Raw genomic sequence first — 18,103 nt, 5'->3', positions numbered from 1 at the left:
AAATCCCAGCTCCTTGTTTACACTGCCTCGCAGGCTCCAGCTCCTTCCTGCTCATCAGCCGGGAAGGGCTCTGGATCCAGCGCTGTTTGGGTTTGGAGCAGGGCTGTGGTTTTGAGATTCCAGGTTGCTGAGTCTCAACCGAGGGACAGGCTTGGATGCTCTCCTGCCTCCCAGCCTCTGCAGCAGGACACTGATGAGCTGCTTATACTCCAGCCTCATGCTGTTTTCCTTGGGCTTAAACAGTGTTTGCTTTCAGCTATAACTGCTGAGCACCTGCAGTGCGGTGGTGATACACACACACATATATATATATATATATAGATACTCTATATAAATCCTCTAGTTAAACGTTTCCTTGACCCAGCATGAAAGAAGGGGCTTGTCTCCAGCTGGCCACAGAAATAAAGGAAGCGAGTTCCAAAACAATTGCAATTAAGCTTTTTCTTCCTGAATTCTGCACAAAATGATTTGCCTCCAAGAATGGATGAGGACTTTATTTTAGGGACTCCATAGGGTGTTGTGGGTGTATCTGAAGTTATCCTGGGTACCGTTATGATGGGTATTGTGCAGGCAAACACAGGCCCCTGCTTTTAAGACCTGTTTTGGGACAGCAGCACTTTGAAGGAGGTCAACAGGGAACAAATGGAAATACATTTGCAGACGTGTTCATGTTTCTTAGTGAGTAATGAGGAAGTTTCTGAATCCTTACTTCAGTGGAATTCACCTTTCCATAGGGAGAAATGAGAAACTGCACTAAAACTATTTTCAGTGGTGGCCTCAATGTCTGCCCTAAACTTTAGCCTGCTCCTTTCTGCACTCTTTGGCTGAGATCAGGACTAAGCTTTCCTTGGGGACACAGATGGGAGGTTCCACTGCGATCCTGCCCTTGTTGCCCACCCCTTTGTAATGTTCTTGTTGATCTCATTTCCAGCTGGGCTCTTGCCACTGTTTTATACAAACCAAATGCTCAAGCAAAGGCAGTGCAGTCAGACTGGTTGAAACCTCGAACTGATGTTGCTCCTGCCCAGGTAAGAAGCTCCTGGATGGATGGTTATGGCAGCATCCTGCCTGCTTTAGTTAGACCCTTGCTAATAGCAAGACCTTTTATGCCTCCTTCCATGCCTCACTCTTCTCTAAGGGTTATATACCCTTTGTGTGGGGTATATAGGGTTGTTTTAGTTGGTCCCTTTGCTCCCTGCAGGTGTATATAAAGAGGTCTGTACTAATGGCCTTGAAACCCTGTAGTACACATGAGCCTTTACCACCGGTACTGGTCAATAATTGACTTGAGCAATTAAAGCTTTGTGCATTGGGTTGATACCAACTTGGCACACAGTGAGGTATTGCACTTTCTTTTTTCTATCACGTGTAATGCTCGTATCTACTACTCCTGATCAGCATTTGGACCTCCTTGGTGTGCCACGTTGTGCACAGTGGTGCTATTGCTCCCAGCTATAGGTCTTCCCCTCCTACCTGAGCTGCAGTTGCTTTGGGCCATCTGTCAAATAACATGCCTTGCTTAGGCTTGGCTTTATGTAGGATCCGTAGATGTTTGTGTTTGGTTTTTGGTGTTATTCTGTAGGACGAGTTCTGTGTGTTGGGCTTTTATTTTAGCTTATTTCTTTAAATACTCATCCATAAAGCATTAAGTTCTGCAGCAGCAACAGACTTGAGTGTAAGAAACCTTCAGGCAGAGCAAAGACCGGCTTCACAGCATAGACATCAGTTTGCTGCTAATAGCTGTTTTTTATGGGCTGGAAAATGGGAGATAGCTTATAATTAACAGTGTAATGAGCTGTGTGGGGAAGATTGAGCTCTAGGGACCCGAAGGCTATGGATGATGGCTGCAGTGTGTGTGTGAGTGATGGTCCAGCTCCACATCACCTCTGTACGCATCTGAAAAGGGAGCTCCTGAACTTCGCTTCCCGGCACGTCCATCCCAGCCTGGTTTGTGTTGGAAGGGACCTCAAAGCTCCTCCAGCTCCAACCCCTGCCACGGGCAGGGACCCCTTCCACTGGAGCAGCTTGCTCCAAGCCCCTGTGTCCAACCTGGCCTTGAGCACTGCCAGGGATGGGGCAGCCACAGCTTCTCTGGGCACCCTGTGCCAGCGCCTCAGCACCCTCACAGGGAAGAGCTTCTGCCTAAGAGCTCAGCTCAGCCTCCCCTCGGGCAGGTTCAAGCCATTCCCCTTGCCCTGTCCCTACATCCCTTGTCCCAAGCCCCTCTCCAGCTTTCCTGTTTTATGCCCCTGTCCTCTCCTACCTCTTCAAAAAAAGTCAGAAAAAGCCCCATAAAAGTAGAAAGTCCCAATAAATTCACTGTTCTGAACAGAAATGAATCCCAGTCCCCTGCAACATCCCAGCCACTTGAATCCTACAGAGGATTTCTGCTGGGGTCTGTGACAAAAAGAGCAGTTAAGGGAGAAAGCCAACAAATGCAGGCATGAGCTAAATACCAGGAAAAGCTTCAGGGTCCCTTGGGGTGCGATTCTGGACTAGTTCAGCACAGCTGAATTTCTAGGCCCACTTGCATAACAAGATGAGCCGCTTGCTGTAATCTCCTACCTCCAGCATCTGGCAGGACGTTCCAGTGAGATACCAGTGACTCCCTAGAGGTCCTCCTAGGCTGGGCTGGGTGTATGGGATGGTGCCACTGTTGGTCTGTGACTCTACCAGCTTTGCCTTGATTCCCCAGCACCAAACCACTTCCTGACAGTGGGAAGTGACCTGCAGGTGAGTGATGTGGGGCTGAGGAGCCACCCAGTGGCAAAGTCCCACAGCCGCCCCACCAGGCAGGAGTAGTTCGCAGCAGATTGGTGTGGACAGGGGTCATCAGTTGGCTAAATGTCTATGTGCTGGTTGGAGCAGGCTATGACAGCAGTGCTGTAACCCTTTCCTGTGTATGGGTGAACCATAGAACCCCAGACTGGTTTGCATTGAAGGGACCTTAAAGCTCCTTCAGCTCCGACCCCTTCCACTGGAGCAGCTTGCTCCAAGCCCCTGTGCCCAACCTGGCCTTGAGCACTGCCAGGGATGGGGCAGCCACAGCTTCGCTGAGTACCTAGACCTGGACATGGCTCGGGCAGTCCCCTGCTCACCTGGAGAAGATGCTGTAGATGATGATCCACCTGAAGTCACTACTCAAGAAAATAGTGTTTTATAGTAGCAGGACACGAGTGGCTGATTGCCCAAGATCTCTGCACAGGGATGCTATTCTGATCCGTTTTCTGGCAACATTCGGCTTTGACACATTTACAACTGAGATGTGGAAAGCATCCCTGTGTACTGCATCCTCAGGCACTAAACTTTATATTAATTTGCAGAAACTGCAATTTAATAGAAATGTAGTACTTTGCACTAAGGTCTTTTGATGTGCACAAAAAGGGAGGTTTTAGGAGACACCAAAACCCAATCTTACGACTAGTTTGGCTGGTGGATAGACTTGGCAGTTGAAGTGGAAGATGGAATAGTATGTTTGTGCTTGTGCAACCCTCCTACCAGTCCAGTGCCACCCTTTCTCCAGTGGCTAGCTCTGTGATGTGATTGGGGTGCTGTGGTCTGCCCCTCCTTCCCAGTGCTGATGTCTGTTTGGCCCCAAACTGGGCTGGAATGCTGAGGAGGAGTATGGGGAGGGAGAGGGTGGCCTTTGCATGGCAGCCTGCTGCGATGCCAGCCCTACCTGGGGCAGCTGCTCTGTGTGTGCTTCTGTCTTCATCAGCTTTCACCTCATGCTGCTGTCATCACCCCAAAGGAAAGCGTTCTCTTTGGGATGCGATAGGTGCAAGGTGCACTTCCCGGTGGTTCAGATGGAGCTGCAGAACTGGATTAAAGATCTTTTCAGCTCCAAGTTCCTCCCAGGGGCCTCTGTCTCACCAAAGACATAGGAGAAAGGATGGCGAAGTGCTGGTGCCCTGCTGAGGCCTGAGACCTGCCAGTGGGATGGACTGGAGCAGATCCCAGCAGTACCCAAAGCCAGCAGCATCTTTGGCTTGGCCCTGGGCAGTGCAGCACATCTGGATGCTTGTTTCCCAGTGAAAGTGCAGGAATGGATCCCAGGTCAGCCTGGGATTCTCTGTTCCTTGATGGAAAACGCCACCCCACAGCACAGTCCCTCTTGCTCATGGTCTCAGGGGAATAACTTGTTCATTTTTCCCCCACGTTGCCCCTCTCCACACCCACCTTTTGTGTCTTTTGAATTCAATCAGCTGGGTGACTCAGTACTAAATATAAAGCCGCTTCCGGCATCATCTGCCTGTGGCTCATTTCCTGGAGCTGACATCAGTGGAGCCTCTGATTTCCTTCTGAAACACCAAGGCATGAGATGTCCTTTGCAGGGTGCTCTGGCCATGCCCGCTGGCTTCCTTGGTGGCTGCAGGGCTCCCTGCTGCCCCATAGCCACGCTGTTCACCGCTAAGCTGGAGCGCAGGGGAAGTCCTTGGGTCTGTTTTATGCTGCAGAATCCTCCTCTGGTTTGCAAGCGTGTTTTCAATCAAGGCGAGCTTTCCATCCCTGCTGCATATGCAAGGGTTTTATTAAATAAGCATGAGGCTGACGGATGTCTTGCTTTCTTCCTGATGACAGGCTCCCTGAAAGAGCAGCTCAGGAAGCTTTTAGGGGGGAAATTAGCAAAGATGGGTTGGGGTTTTTTTGCTTTAAAAAGACTGATAAATTGAGGAATTGAGGCCAAATGCTTGCTCCTCACTTGTCAAACCCTTCCAGAGCTGTTTACATCGGGGCAATGCTCTCTGCAGTTGGTTGCAGCTGGAGGTGAAGGCAAGAAGTGCACAGAGCCTCAGTTTGTGTCACAAAGCCCAGGGGAGGGTGCTTCTGTCCATGCGTGCATAACTTCATTAAATCCTTCTCTTTGAAAGAGGATGTGGACAGAACCGGAGGAGGGGAGCGTCTGGCACATGGCAAATGGTCACTGATCCCAGCCGAGTGGATGGCCACTCAGCTTTGCTCTCTAGAGCCCTGGCTAAGTGTGGTGTCATCCTCATCATGGAGCAGACAATTTAGATTACCTGGCTTCTCCTCCAGCTGGTTATTCTTTTGGCCCTGTCTTCTCCAGTGGAACTGGCTATATCCCATCAAACAGCTTGTTTTAGGCAGGAACTGTAGGTGCCTGTAGGCAAAACCCTTCCCAAAAATCACTGGGGTTGGTGTAGCATACCCAGGGACTGGTGCATCGTCATGGCTTTCATTAGTCGTCTTGTCATGGCATCTCTTGACAGTGCCAACAAGGAGTTGGAGTGGGCTGGAAAGCAATGGTTTGTGTTGGAAGGGACCTTAAAGCTCCTCCAGCTCCAGCAGGGACCCCTTCCACTGGAGCAGCTTGCTCCACGCCCCTGTGTCCCACCTGGCCTTGAGCACTGCCAGGGATGGGGCAGCCACAGCTTCTCTGGGCACCCTGTGCCAGCGCCTCAGCACCCTCACAGGGAAGAGCTTCTGCCTAAGAGCTCAGCTCAGTCTCCCCTCGGGCAGGTTCAAGCCATTCCCCTTGCCCTGTCCCTACATCCCTTGTCCCAAGCCCCTCTCCAGGTTTCCTGTAGGCAAGATCTTGAACGTGCTCCTTTCCTCCCCTAGAGCTTTGCCAGAGGGACTGTTACTGAGGGCGCTGCTGAGTGCAGAGGGCCGGGGTGACTCCTGGGCTGACCCCTTGCTCCATCATCACCTGGAAGGCAGCGGCTGCCGCTCCCTCCGCCGCTGTTGAGTAATCTCTGGAGGGCAAATCCCTGTCAGCGGCCTCCCAGCGAAACTTGGCAGCGGGGCCGGGGAGGAGCCGTGTCCTTGCGCAAGGATGCGCTGGAGGGATCCTGCCGGTGCCGCGAGTCCTCCTGCAGCGCGCACCTCATCCCCGTGCTCCCCCCGCGGTGTCACCTGAGCCCAGTCCCTCCCGAGCACCCCGTGCTTCCCCACGGGGCTGTGGGGCAGGGGGTGCGCAGCGGGCGCCGCCTTGGCCAGGACGCTCCCTAGTGTGGAAGTGGGGGCGCGGTTCGTGCCCAGCCCCGCGGGGGAAGTGGGCTGGGAGTGCCGGGAGCAGGGCTCTGCCATCACCGCACCCTGGGCTCGGGGCATGACGCAGCCGTGAGTGGTGCTGGCACCGCTGAGCTGCTATTTTAGGCTTGAGCGTAATTGCAGGTTGGAGCGGGAGGGCTGGGCTCGGAGAGGGCTCCGAAAGCGGTGGAAAAACTGGCTATTGCGGAGCCTTGGCACATGTGGAGACGGGCGTTCCACATGGCAGCGGGACTCGTGGTGGGGCCCCTGGGGGTCTGTGCTGGAGGCAGTGGGTAGCAATGCCCGTTCCCGTCCCAGCAGAGGGAATGGGGATCACACCCCATAGTATGCATTACCTGAAAAGAAAGAAGTAGATGGGTGAAGGTCTGTGGGCTGGTGGCTTTTAGGTGTCCACATCATCTGCCACCAGCACATGATGCTTTCCTATCACAGCAGCATGGATGCCAGGCACAACAAGAGGAGAGTTTTGTCTTTTCCCTCCCAAACGCACACATTGCTCCTGCGATGGCTCTGGCATTGATAAATGTCACATAACCCAGGCTGGGAGCTGGGTTTGGCTCAGTCTCTCCGGGACCTGCCAAGCCCCAAAGCATCAGCACTTCCCAAAGCTTACAGGGGGAATTTACACTGTGCGGTGTGCTCACACGGGGAGCGAGGTGCGGAGGGACTGAACCTCCTGAAACCAGTTTCCCCCTGTTTGGTGTTTGCCCCAGGATGTGGTGGATGCAGTCACCAGGTTGGAGCCAAGGGCTGCAGTGATGCTAACGCTGGTTGTTGCTGAAGGTCAGAGCAGAGTTGGAGTCGCTCTCCCCTAAGCCCTGTGTGATGCTCAGGCAGCCTGACCTCAGTGGAGTGCAAAAGTGTTTTTCAAGCCAGTGTCTTTCCTTTCAAGTTGCAGCTGCATTTCTGGGCATAAAAATGTCTATTTTGGTTCCCATTATTTTTACTGTCCTGAGGAAGCCGTCAGGTTGTGGCTTTGGGCTTCTTTTTATACCTCCTTTAGAACTTTACAGCTGGAAGCCAAATTTTCAGGTGCTACCCAGGTAATGGCACTGGGCAGTGACTCCCTGTCCTGCCTGGCAGCACTTTTAAAGGGGAACAACTGAAAATGACCCTGTTGGTTCAGTGTTCTGAATTTTCAGAAGGGTCACAGGTTCCTCAAGTTGTTCACTAATTGGAGCATCAGTAAGGGATGTCCTTTCCTTCCAGCTATGGGAGGGGTCGAACATGATGGGTTTCACAGGAATGGAAATTTCTGCAATGGGTGAGATGCTTTGGAAATCCCACTTAACCTTCCTTTCTGGTGACTGATTCTGCTCCTGTGCGTTGCATCAGCAGTAACACAGAACATGATGCTTCTGTTGCTTGTGCCCTCCTGGTTAGTAGCAGATGTGTGTCCTGGATTCAGTGAGAGCAGACAGGAAGGATTGAGGTAATGAAATGAAGTGCATTATGGACCAGCTCTGCACTTGGTATTTGCCACCCATCCAGACCACTTTGTTGGTTTCTTTTGGAGCCACTGTGCTGTGAAATAGCAGGCAGCATCCTCCCTCAGTGTGGACCAGGGCCAAATAGGTCTGGATCTGCGTTGCTGTCTGTGAGCTGCTGTTGGTTTTAAAGATATCCATAGAATAAGTACATAAAATACAAGCCCCATGTCACTGTTTGGCTGGGCAAGCTGAGAGCCAGCAAAGCTGCACTGAATTTAAACCGTTAAAGGTGAAAGTTCTTTTTGTTTCAATAAATAACTAGAAGTCAGTTTGCTTACCTAAAAGCTTTATTATGTCTGACTGGCTGCTGCTCCCCAGTGCCCAGCACTAAAAGCACGGCAGCACTTGGAGCATCCCACACCCGAGCAGCCTGTCCTCAGCCTTTCCAACGCCTCTTTCTGTGCCATGACCGCATCTCTTCCGTGGCTCTGGGGAAGCGACCTCCCATCTGCGGGGCGGGGATGCTGGGAGGAATGCTGGCTGTCCGGATCAGCGCCGCGGCTGGGACACGCTTCAGCCCAGCCGACGGACCCATTCTGGTGAGGAGCAGAGGTAAGGGTGCTCCTGGGATGCTGCCGCTGGGGGTCCTGGCTGCAGGGATGCGAGCACACGCCAGAGATCATCCTGCAGCGACTTGTTTTGCTTTGATTTGTGCCTGCGAGGCATCTGCTGCTGGAGTGGGTCAGGGGGAATAGCTGGAGGCAGAAGGAAAAGATTAATTTGGGGGTTTGGTGTGTTTTAGGCTTGGGATTTATCTGTGCACAGGCAAACAGGGCAGCAGCGAGTGCTGCCACTGACTTTACATCACTGGGCTGTGAATGTCCCGGGGGAGGACTGAGGGTGTTGCCTTCCCAGAAACCTCGGTCTCGGCACATCTGAATCCCGTCTCGGTCTGCAGCAGCCTTTGAAAGAGCAGAACTGCTCAAACTTGCATGTTTGGAGAGTTAAATATTTAAAGCTCTGCTTGCAGAAAGCGTGAGGAGCTCTGAGAGCTCTCGGGGAATTGCCTGCGGGGGCTCCCCAAGTGTTGGGGGTCCTTTGCCTGGAGGGGCTCCGGTGGGAGCAGTATCCGGTGGGAGCGGCATCCGGCATCACAGCCTGGCAGGGCTTGGTGTCCGAAGTGAGGAACTTGCTGTGTCTTCTGGGGGAGGCTGGCTGTGCTCGGTGCTGGAAGTCAGCACAGACCCTCTCCTAATGCTTTACTACTAGCTCAAACACTTCCAGAGTGAATACTTTTCGGTATTGGACTGAAAAGCTGAGCTTTTTGTGCTGAAAAGCTTAGACTTAACATGTGTGGGGTCCCATAAAACACATCTCGTGCGGCTGCTTTGTGGCCTGGTTTTGTTTATGCTGAATGTGTTGCTCTGAGGTTTTGCTTATATTTTACTCTTACCCTGCTTTTATTCTGCAAAACATCTGGCTGTAAGGAGGGAGCTCACAGCTGGAGGGCTCTCACACCCTCCTGAAGCTTGGAGTAGCAACGAGGCTGTGTGCTGTTTATGGTGCACGCATCTCCTTAACCACTACACCTGTCCTAGGGGTATTGGGCACTGGCAGTGCTGCTAAACCAGGGGAGGAGGAGGTGGCAAAACAGCTTGAAGGGTCCCAAAGGGAACTTGTGTGGATGCTGGATGCACCTTGGAGATCCTGCCTGGCCTTGAAACTGGTGATTAGGGTGCGTTTTGTAGGGATTAGGAATGGTTGCTCACAGTCCAAGGGTCACAGAGCAGAGCTTGCCACTGCTCCCCTTTGCTCCCCATGGCTCTTGCCCAAAGGCAGTTAGATTACAGAGGAGTGCAGGGAACACCCTGCTGTCAGAGTGAATGTGATGGCACTATCGTGACAGCCTCCTGGGAGGCAAAGGCAGCAGCTCTCCTGCTCCTCTAGCTCCTTCACATTCATCTTTGAGATTGACGTTTCTGCTTTTGTCAAGGTAGATAGGATCTGAGCCGGCTTCTCTGGAGGAAGCAAATGTTGAAGTTACAGATTGGTTTTATACTTCCAGAAGCTGCTAGGACAGCTATGCCATGACACTGATGTATTGTGCTCTACTGATGCTTGCCTCCTCTGGATCAAATTATTTTGACTTCTTTCCCTTTCCCCAAATGCTTCCTGAACAAGATTACAGGCAGCAGGGGAGGATGGGAAAAGGTTTTTCTTCTTTTATCACTTGGTTTTTCTAGTAAGACATCAGTTACCGAAATCTGTGGTTTCTAAGAGACTTTTAGAACATAATTGCAATGTGTAGAGCAGGGTTTGCAGTTTCTAGAGGTTTGTTTCTTGTTTAAGGCATGCCCCATCCCTGGCAGTGCTCAAGGGCAGGTTGGACACAGGGGCTTGGAGCAAGCTGCTCCAGTGGAAGGGGTCCCTGCCTGTGGCAGGGGCTGGAGCTGGAGGAGCTTTGAGGTCCCTTCAACCCAAACCACCCTGTGAATCTCTAACACAGGTCTCTGGATGTTTATCATGGGGTCAGCAGTTGCCCAGCTGCTGGGATTTCATAGAACCCAGGGATGGGGCAACCACAGCTCCTCTGGGCACCCTGTGCCAGCGCCTCAGCACCCTCACAGGGAAGAGCTTCTGCCTAAGAGCTCAGCTCAGGCTCCCCTCTGGCGGTTTAGATCCCTTTAGGTATTGGAAGACTGGAACAAGGTTTCCCTTGAGCTTGGCTGTCCCATTTCAGGCCAGATCTGTTCACCTTCGGGCTGATGCACACACTGTAGAATCGCTCCACCACATCTGTCCCTGGTAAAGGGCTGCCCAGAACCCACCCTGCCAGGCTGAGCTGCTGAGGCTCGCTTTGGTCCAGCTCCCCAGGGATGGCACCATCACGCTGGGGGTTTGGCTTGCAGGAGCTTGCTTGCTGGCACTGAGTAGGCAGTGAGTGTGCTGTGATTTAATTCAGGGATCTTGCTGATTGCCCTGCCTGGGCAGGAGGGGAGGTTACGAGACCGAGTAATGCTTCTTGCTTCATCTGTTTTAGCCTTGTGATCCTCACTTCTCCTTGCTTATGCAGGTGGGGAACACGCTGGCTTTCCCACCATCACTCTGAGAGTCCCGTCATACAGTGAGGGATGCCTTATGTTGAGTTTTGCAGTGGGTGGTAAGAGGTGGGTCCTTTCTTGAAGTCATTTATGGTTAAGGTACTGAATGAGCAGTAGGAAGCGTTTAATGCTGCTTTTATTTGGGGAACTGTGCAAGAGTAAGAGTTATTATCAGCATAAGAATTTCCTGAGAGGCCAGCATGAGTTTTCTGAGCCTGAGCCAGGAATTTACATTAAGCCTTCCAAGTCTCAGTCCATTAGCTGACATCTGACCCTGCCCCCCGCCTTTTACCTTATTGCACTTAGGTTTAAATGATCTATGAATGTTACTTGGTGTTGCAAGCGCCAGGCAGGATGAGTGCTCAGCGCTTCCTTTCCTGAGAGCTCTCGAAAGCTCACCTGGTTCATGTTGGATTAATGGGTTAACCGGGAATCTTGCTGCTCTGTTTCCACTGATGTGAGCAAACTGCTGCACTTCAAGAGTGAGATAAATCTCGGAGGTCATGGTGGCGACTGTGCTCTCCTCCTGGAGTAGCTGCTCTGCTAAAACTGTGCCAAAATGCAACCTTTGGGAGAAGCATTTTGCAAAGAAGCTTTTAAGGACCGATTCACTGGTGCCCTGAGTGGTGTTTCATCTGCTGTTCCCTGCAGATTGTAAGTACTCTGCAGATACATGCAATAGAGTTGGAGCAGCAAGGTGCTCACAGCAGGTGATGAGTACGTGTGAGTGCAGCAGCAGTGAGGTCTAGCAGGCAGCTGCTCTCCCCCTTGACAGCCGGCTCTGCTCCTGCTTTGACCCTCATCCCACCCCCTTGGCTCTGGTCGTCCACATCAGGAGCATTCAGAGGAGGATGCAGGTTTGCAGCAAGCTATCCATGCTTTCCCTTCCCCTTGTGTCCCAAACCACTTTTATGTTTCTGCCACTTCAGCCTCCTGATAGTAAATGCTGGGTCATGGTGGTAGGCAAGCGTCCATCTGCTCTGCTCCAGGATTGCATGTCACTGCTTAATGTGCATCAGAAGCAGCTCTGGTTCATATTCCTTCAGGGCTGCATGGGGATCATAGAATCTTGGAGTGGTTTGGCTTGGAAGGGACCTTAGAGCTCATCCAGCAAATTGTGTACCCAAATCCCTACAGATTTCTGTGCCATATCCCCAGCTTTGCAGCATTCTGGAGGATGCTCTTAAGGTTTCCTGGGCTTTTAGCAAGGGGCTGATCCCTGTTTGATGCTGTGAGCAGATTTGATGCTGATTTTGGGTTTTCTGTGGGTACCGGCTCCAGCTCGGTTCTGGGTGCTGAATACTTTGACCATTTTCTGGGCCATCTCCTTGGCTGTGCAGGGTGTCAGAGGCATGTCAATTGGCTGATGGGTCAGCAGTTGTTTTTAACAAGGGTTTAAGATGACTGCAGATGGTGAATCTGGTTCTGTCTTGAAGGGAGAGAAAACACTTTGAGCATGCAAAAGTGAAGGATCATCTTGTCCAGGCTGTCCATGGACACTGGGTTAGTCTGAGCAGGAGGCACAGGAAAACTGTTTTGCTGTAGTTCCCATACCATGGAGTGACCCTGCCTCTGGGCAGCCCACGTCCCTGCTGGGCATCTCCCAAAGTGCTGCTTAGAACCTCTGGCATCCTTCTGCACGGTTTAGCTCGGAGAAACTGGGTTTTTAACCTGGAGGAAGGTGTGTGTCCAGAGGTGGACACCCCATAAAGACATGCCCCCAGTCCGGAGGGAGCGGCTGCAAGCCAAGTGCAGTGACTCATCCCAGTGCGTGTGTCTCTGCTCCTGATGGATTTGACAGGCTTTTCCCCCGCAGCAGCAGAGTTGTGTAACAAAGGGAGCAAAGTCTGCTCCCAGGTGACAATAAGCACAGCAGGGAGCTGGTCTCTCCCCGTGTGACAGCTTCAGGGATTTGGGAGGATATAAAGCAGAACCCACTGATGGGACTATTGCTGACATGGAGATGCTTCAGAAGCCCGGCAGCTGGAGGTCATCTCTTGGTGGGATTGGGAAGAACTGAACTGTAAACTGCCTGTGCAGTGGCACTTGCTACCTGCAGTCTTGTGTCCTTTTCCTGAGAGGCACCACATGGCTCTGTAGTAGCTGGTGGGCTGCACAAGCAGCATGGACCAGTCCAAGTGTGTTCTCTGTGGGTAAAGGCAGTAAAGATGAAAGTGTGGTGAAAGTCTGGTTGCAGCCTGTGCTCGGTGACTGGATGGAAATTGCCAAATCCAAGTTTCTGTGCTTCCCACAGCCCGGTGTTTGCTAACAGCCAACCTGTGGGTGCTGCCTGGGAGGAACCTGAGGAACAAAACATTGCTTGAAACACACAAACTGATTTATGAGCAGGAGAGGATGGATTCCATGATAGGTTTTCATTTACAAGCCATCCATCCCTAAACTTCCCTGTCTGCCCCCAGAGCGGCAGGTAAGCATTTATCTGAGGACTCATCAGACCGGGTCCGTGCACTGCAAGCTTTCACTTTCTCTTGTTGCTGTCAGGACAGGGCAAGGGGAATGACTTGAACCTGCCCGAGGGGAGACTGAGCTGAGCTCTTAGGCAGAAGCTCTTCCCTGTGAGGGTGCTGAGGCGCTGGCACAGGGTGCCCAGAGAAGCTGTGGCTGCCCCATCCCTGGCAGTGCTCAAGGCCAGGTTGGACACAGGGGCTTGGAGCAAGCTGCTCCAGTGGAAGGGTTTGGAGCTGGAGGAGCTTTGAGGTCCCTTCAACACAACCCAGGCTGGGATTCTGTGTTCTTGCCAAAGGAGCTGGGTGGGGTGGATGGGGCAAGGCAGGACGGGGAGGAAGGGGCAGGACGGGGTGAACCGCAGCAATCCTGGGGCTGAATCACCAGGATTTCCTCCAGATCAGCTCCAAATCAGCCGGGCTGCGTCAGTGCCGCCAGCCCCGGGGGCTCCGCCGCCTGCCTGGGCTCGGTGTCTGAGAGCAGAGCGCTCCGTGCCGGGCCCATGGTCAGGTTCTGGCTGTCCTGATGAGCTGCTGCCGGGTGAGCCGTGCTCTGTCCGCAGCCTTGCGCACCGAGAGCCCCAGACCCGCAGGTTCCCGTGCGGAGCGGAGCGCGGAGCGCAGGGGCTGAGTCACCGCTGCTGCCGCCCGGACCCAGCTCGCTCGGGGCTCTGTGCTCGGCTGGAAAAGGGGCACTGAATGCCTTTTCCCTGGCGCTTCCATGTGCGTCTGCGTTTGCATAAACACCTCCGGGCTGTTAATCAGTCACTTGTAGAGATATTAAAGCAGGGCGGGTCTGGGAGGGTTTTCAAATGAACACGGAGCTGCTAAGAAAGCAAATCCTTCCATTTGGATCAGCAGCAAATTCCAGCTCTGTTTCTCTTGGAAGTGTTCAAGTGGCTGTTGGGAAATATTTGGTTGCCATGTGCTTTCAAAATGGGACTAAACCTCCAGCTTTCAAGGAGATGTGCAAGTGCCTCAATGCACACACCCCCCCACCCGCTTTAGAAGGCAATTTAAAAGCAGGCTGAGCTGCTGTAAGTTTGAATTGAAGTGGAAAGTCCATGAATTACTACAACATGAAAGGAGAATTTATTTTTAGAGCAAGGGTTTGTTTTGCTGATGAAGCACAGGGAGTTTGTGGGTACTCGAAGATATTCATAATATTCAATGTGAGCCTGATTTAGTCTGAGAATTCAAGACGGTTGCGTTTATTTCCAAAATAGAAAGAAATGTCTCCAAATTCCATCCACGTCCCTTAAAAAATGACAAATATCAGCAGCAGTGTTTAAATCTTGATGTAAGAATTATTTAGATACACTTTATAATGGAGCGAGTATCATAGACATTAGGCAGAAGCTCTTCCCTGTGAGGGTGCTGAGGCGCTGGCACAGGGTGCCCAGAGAAGCTGTGGCTGCCCCATCCCTGGCAGTGCTCAAGGCCAGGTTGGACACAGGGGCTTGGAGCAAGCTGCTCCAGTGGAAGGGGTCCCTGCCCGTGGCAGGGGTTGGAGCTGGAGGAGCTTTAAGGTCCCTTCAACCCAAACCAGGCTGGAGTTCTGTGATGCTTCACTGATCCTCTGTGCAGGACGCAGCTCCCAGGACTTGTCCACTTGGGAAAGAGCCTTGGGGATCTCTTCTCTGGGTTTGAGTGGTGTTAAGGTGCTGTCTGAGCACCCAAGTGTGTCCTTCTGGTGATGGTCCCACTGAAGGTGGGTTCCAGCTGTGAAAACACAGGTGCTGGGGCAGCTTCATCTGACTTGTCAGTACTGCAGCTCTGCCTGAGAGCAAATAAACTAACCCCGCTTTGATGGCTGCTCTGTGTTCAGGAGCTATAAAACTTGTTTGCACAGAAACTTTATACAGCCTCTCTCGGGGAAGGGAGTTGATACTGGAAAACCTCAGATGCACTTGAAGCAGCTCTGATCTGCAGCTTGAAGTGAAGTCTGCAGGGAATGGGCTGATCTTTATGGTCCCTTCCAACCAAACCAGTCTGGGGTTCTGTGGCACAAACAGGCTGCACCGTCTGCCAGCCACACTTCTCTGGAGCATCTTTAGTCCATCCATGTGTTATGGAGCTGCCTCTGGTTTTCTGCTGTGGAGTGAGGGATGAAGGCAGGAGCAAAGGGATCTGGAGCAGGAACCGCTTCCTTATACACTCTGCTTATGTGTGCTTTGACTGATAGCCTTTCTGTCACCAGGGTGTAAAATGGGTGTGGGATGACCAGCTCACTTCTGTCTCCTCTTTCCCCTTGCTCTCTCTTCCTCCCTCTAAATGGGTCTTCACTGGTGGCAGGTACATTCCTATTTAAGTTGGAAGGCATTACCCCTTGTCCTAACACTGCAGTCTCTTCATCAGGGACATCCAGCCCCAACCAGGCTGTGATTCCATGTGTGCAGAGCAACATAGCCCATAAAATAAAAACACCGAGCTAAATATGAAGGAGGCTAATGGGATTTCTGACTTGGTAAGCAGCGCATTCCCCATCCTCTGAGGTCCACAGCTACCGTTTGTCTCTGGCTGTCATTGCATGCCCTGGCAGGGGCTTTGCTCATGTGGAAGTGAATGTGCCGTGGTGCAGCGTGAGTGGCGTGGTGCTGTGTCCCCACAGAGGCAGCTGATGTGTGATCCCTCTGCCAGTGTGATAAAAGGGCTTTCTATATTCACAAAGACAAAGGCTCTTGTTTATCGGTGCAACTGTGAATGGAAAAACACGGCCTGTTAAAAGCAAACAAACCCACAAAACCCCCACACACCAAAACCCGAGGCTCTCCTGCCCTGCAGCCCAGTGCTGGGGGTGATGTGTCTCCATTGCAGAAGAGCTCTGTGAACCTGCTTTGAGAGCTCAAGAGTCCCAGTCAGCTCGTACCACTAAGCTCCTCCTATACTGCCTTGTTCCACCTTTACACCCTTCCCCTTCCCAGGCAGCTCTCATGAGGTCAGGACTCTGCTTTTTCTCTGTTGGTTCAAACTCCCCCTCTCTGCTCTCAAGCAGAGAAACCAAAGGAAGAAACAGGTGAAAAGTGAAAGGTGAACCTGCTTTACAACCATCCTGACTGAGCTGAACAGCACTGGGGCTGGAGGGAGGTGTTTTTAAGTGAAGACCCTCCCAAAACAACTGCAGGACGTATCCAGAGTGTGGCATTTCCATGATAAAGCCAAACAGAGCAGGTTTTTTAACAGCTCTCAGCTTATGGGGGTGTTTGCTGCTTGTTTTGGTGTGGAAGATGGGGTGGCCTGGGTATGCAGCACCATGGGCAGCTGGAAGCTGCTCTCAGGTCTCCCCTTCAGGAGCCTTCTCTTCTCCAGGCTGCCCCAGCCCAGCTCTCTCAGCCTGGCTCCAGAGCAGAGCTGCTCCAGCCCTCACAGCATCTCCATGGCCTCCTCTGGACTCGCTCCAACAGCTCCAGGTCCCTCTTGTGCTGCTGCCCCAGAGCTGGATCAGGGCTGCAGGGGGGGTCTCCCCTTCACACAGCAGAGGGGCAGGATCCCCTCCCTGAGCTGCTGCTCACGCACTGGGGGTTCAGTCCCCCACACGGGGGTGGTTCTGGGCTCACTGGAACCAGGTCATGTGAAAGGGGAGAAGCAAACTTGTGGTGCCTTCCTTTCCCCTTTCCTGTCAGCCTGGTGCAGCTTTGCCGTGGTTCCTCCCCTGCCCCATTCCTGCAGCACAGGCCAAGGGATGGATTTGGCTGTCCTGCTGTTGGTGTCTTGTACTGATGTTATCCTGCCCGCTGGCAGCTCTGCTGCTGTTGGAGGTGGGGTCCGATGTTCTTCCCTTCGTGTCCCTGCAGTGATGCAACTTCTTGTTGACTTTCCCTGCTGCAAGCACCCGCCTGAGCCGCTTTCCCAGGCTGCCACCCTGCCCATTGCTCCCCTGGCACCCGCTTTCCAGACGGGCTGCCACAGCCAGCCCCAGGCAGACCTGTGCTCTGAAGCCAGCCAGTGCTTGTGAAGGCAGCTGGGGGGCTCAGACAAAAGGGGTTGCCCATCAGAGCCCAGGCGTTTGTCAAACAGCTTCTTGTTGCTCGAGCAGCCCGATGGGGCTCCTGCCTGCTGCCAGGCTGTAAACCTGAGCTCACCCTCATCCTCTTCCTTACAAAGGAGGCGGCAGCTGGGTCTGTTCCATCGGCAGAGGAGGAACCTTTGGTTTCTCAACTCAGAGCAGTTGTAGCTAACAAAGGTGGAGCTGGAAAATCTGGGGATGCAAGTCTCATTTGAAGTTGTACTGAGCCTGCCTGGATCCCCAGCTCTAAAGCCCCTGAGCTGCAGCTAGCATGGGTGCTGGAACGTGCTGATCTAGCCTGCCTCTGTGCACAGATTGCCCTATTTGCATTGAGCCATCCATCACTGACCTCTTCTGGTTGTATTGGCCAGAGTGCCAATGGGACATCTGATGCTGCTGTCATGAATGGCATGGGATGGGGATGTGGGCAGGTAACCGGCCTTTGCATAGAATCCCAGGCTGGTTTGTGCTGGAAGGGACCATAAAGCTCCTCCAGCTCCAACCCCTGCCACAGGCAGGGACCCCTTCCACTGGAGCAGCTTGCTCCAAGCCCCTGTGTCCAACCTGGCCTTGAACACTGCCAGGGATGGGGCAGCCACAGCTTCTCTGGGCACCCTGTGCCAGCGCCTCAGCACCCTCACAGGGAAGAGCTTCTGCCTTACATCTAACCTGAAATTCCCCTGTTTCAGTTTGACCCCATCACTCCTTGTCCTATCACACCAGTCCCTGATGAAGGCCCCTCTCCAGCATCCTTGTAGCCCCCTTCAGACACTGGAAGCTGCTCTGAGGCCTTCCCACAGCTTCTTTTCTCCAGGCTGAACAGCCCCATCCTTTTCTCATCCTCATGGCGATCACTCCTGTCCATGCTGGCTGGGTGGCACCTCTCCAGTGCTTGGGAAGGAGGATTACACAGATGGGTGTAGGCACCGTGTGCTTCATCCTCGCTGTTTCTTCACTGCCGAGATCTGATCGAGATCTGCACACCCGGGGTGTGAGCGGGGCTGGTGCCTGCTGCTTTGCACTGGGGTCTCCCTGCCGTGCCTCGCTCGGGGAGCGCAGGGGTCGGTGCCATGCGGGCAGCCTGGT

General features: G+C 52.9%; 1 protein-coding gene across 2 annotated transcripts in view; it reads left to right on the top strand.

Moving 5' to 3' along the window:
• Nucleotides 1–7,924: 7,924 nt before the first annotated feature.
• The window catches only part of PLS3 (plastin 3), a 30,434-nt gene continuing 20,255 nt past the window's right edge, over nt 7,925–18,103 (top strand). Inside the window, exon 1 of one of the 2 annotated variants that reach the window (XM_061353279.1) lies at nt 7,925–8,057. The gene's annotated coding sequence lies outside the window, so the exon portion shown is untranslated. The remainder of the gene's footprint in view (nt 8,058–18,103) is intronic. The other variant, XM_061353280.1, reaches the window with a different exon arrangement.

This window comes from Neopsephotus bourkii, unplaced genomic scaffold (assembly GCF_033783945.1).
Source record: "Neopsephotus bourkii isolate Nb327-2 ecotype Australia unplaced genomic scaffold, CSIRO-AGI_Nbou_v1 NB_668, whole genome shotgun sequence".
Classification (NCBI taxonomy): domain Eukaryota; kingdom Metazoa; phylum Chordata; class Aves; order Psittaciformes; family Psittacidae; genus Neopsephotus; species Neopsephotus bourkii.
This window is presented reverse-complemented; position numbering and strand designations above follow the sequence as displayed.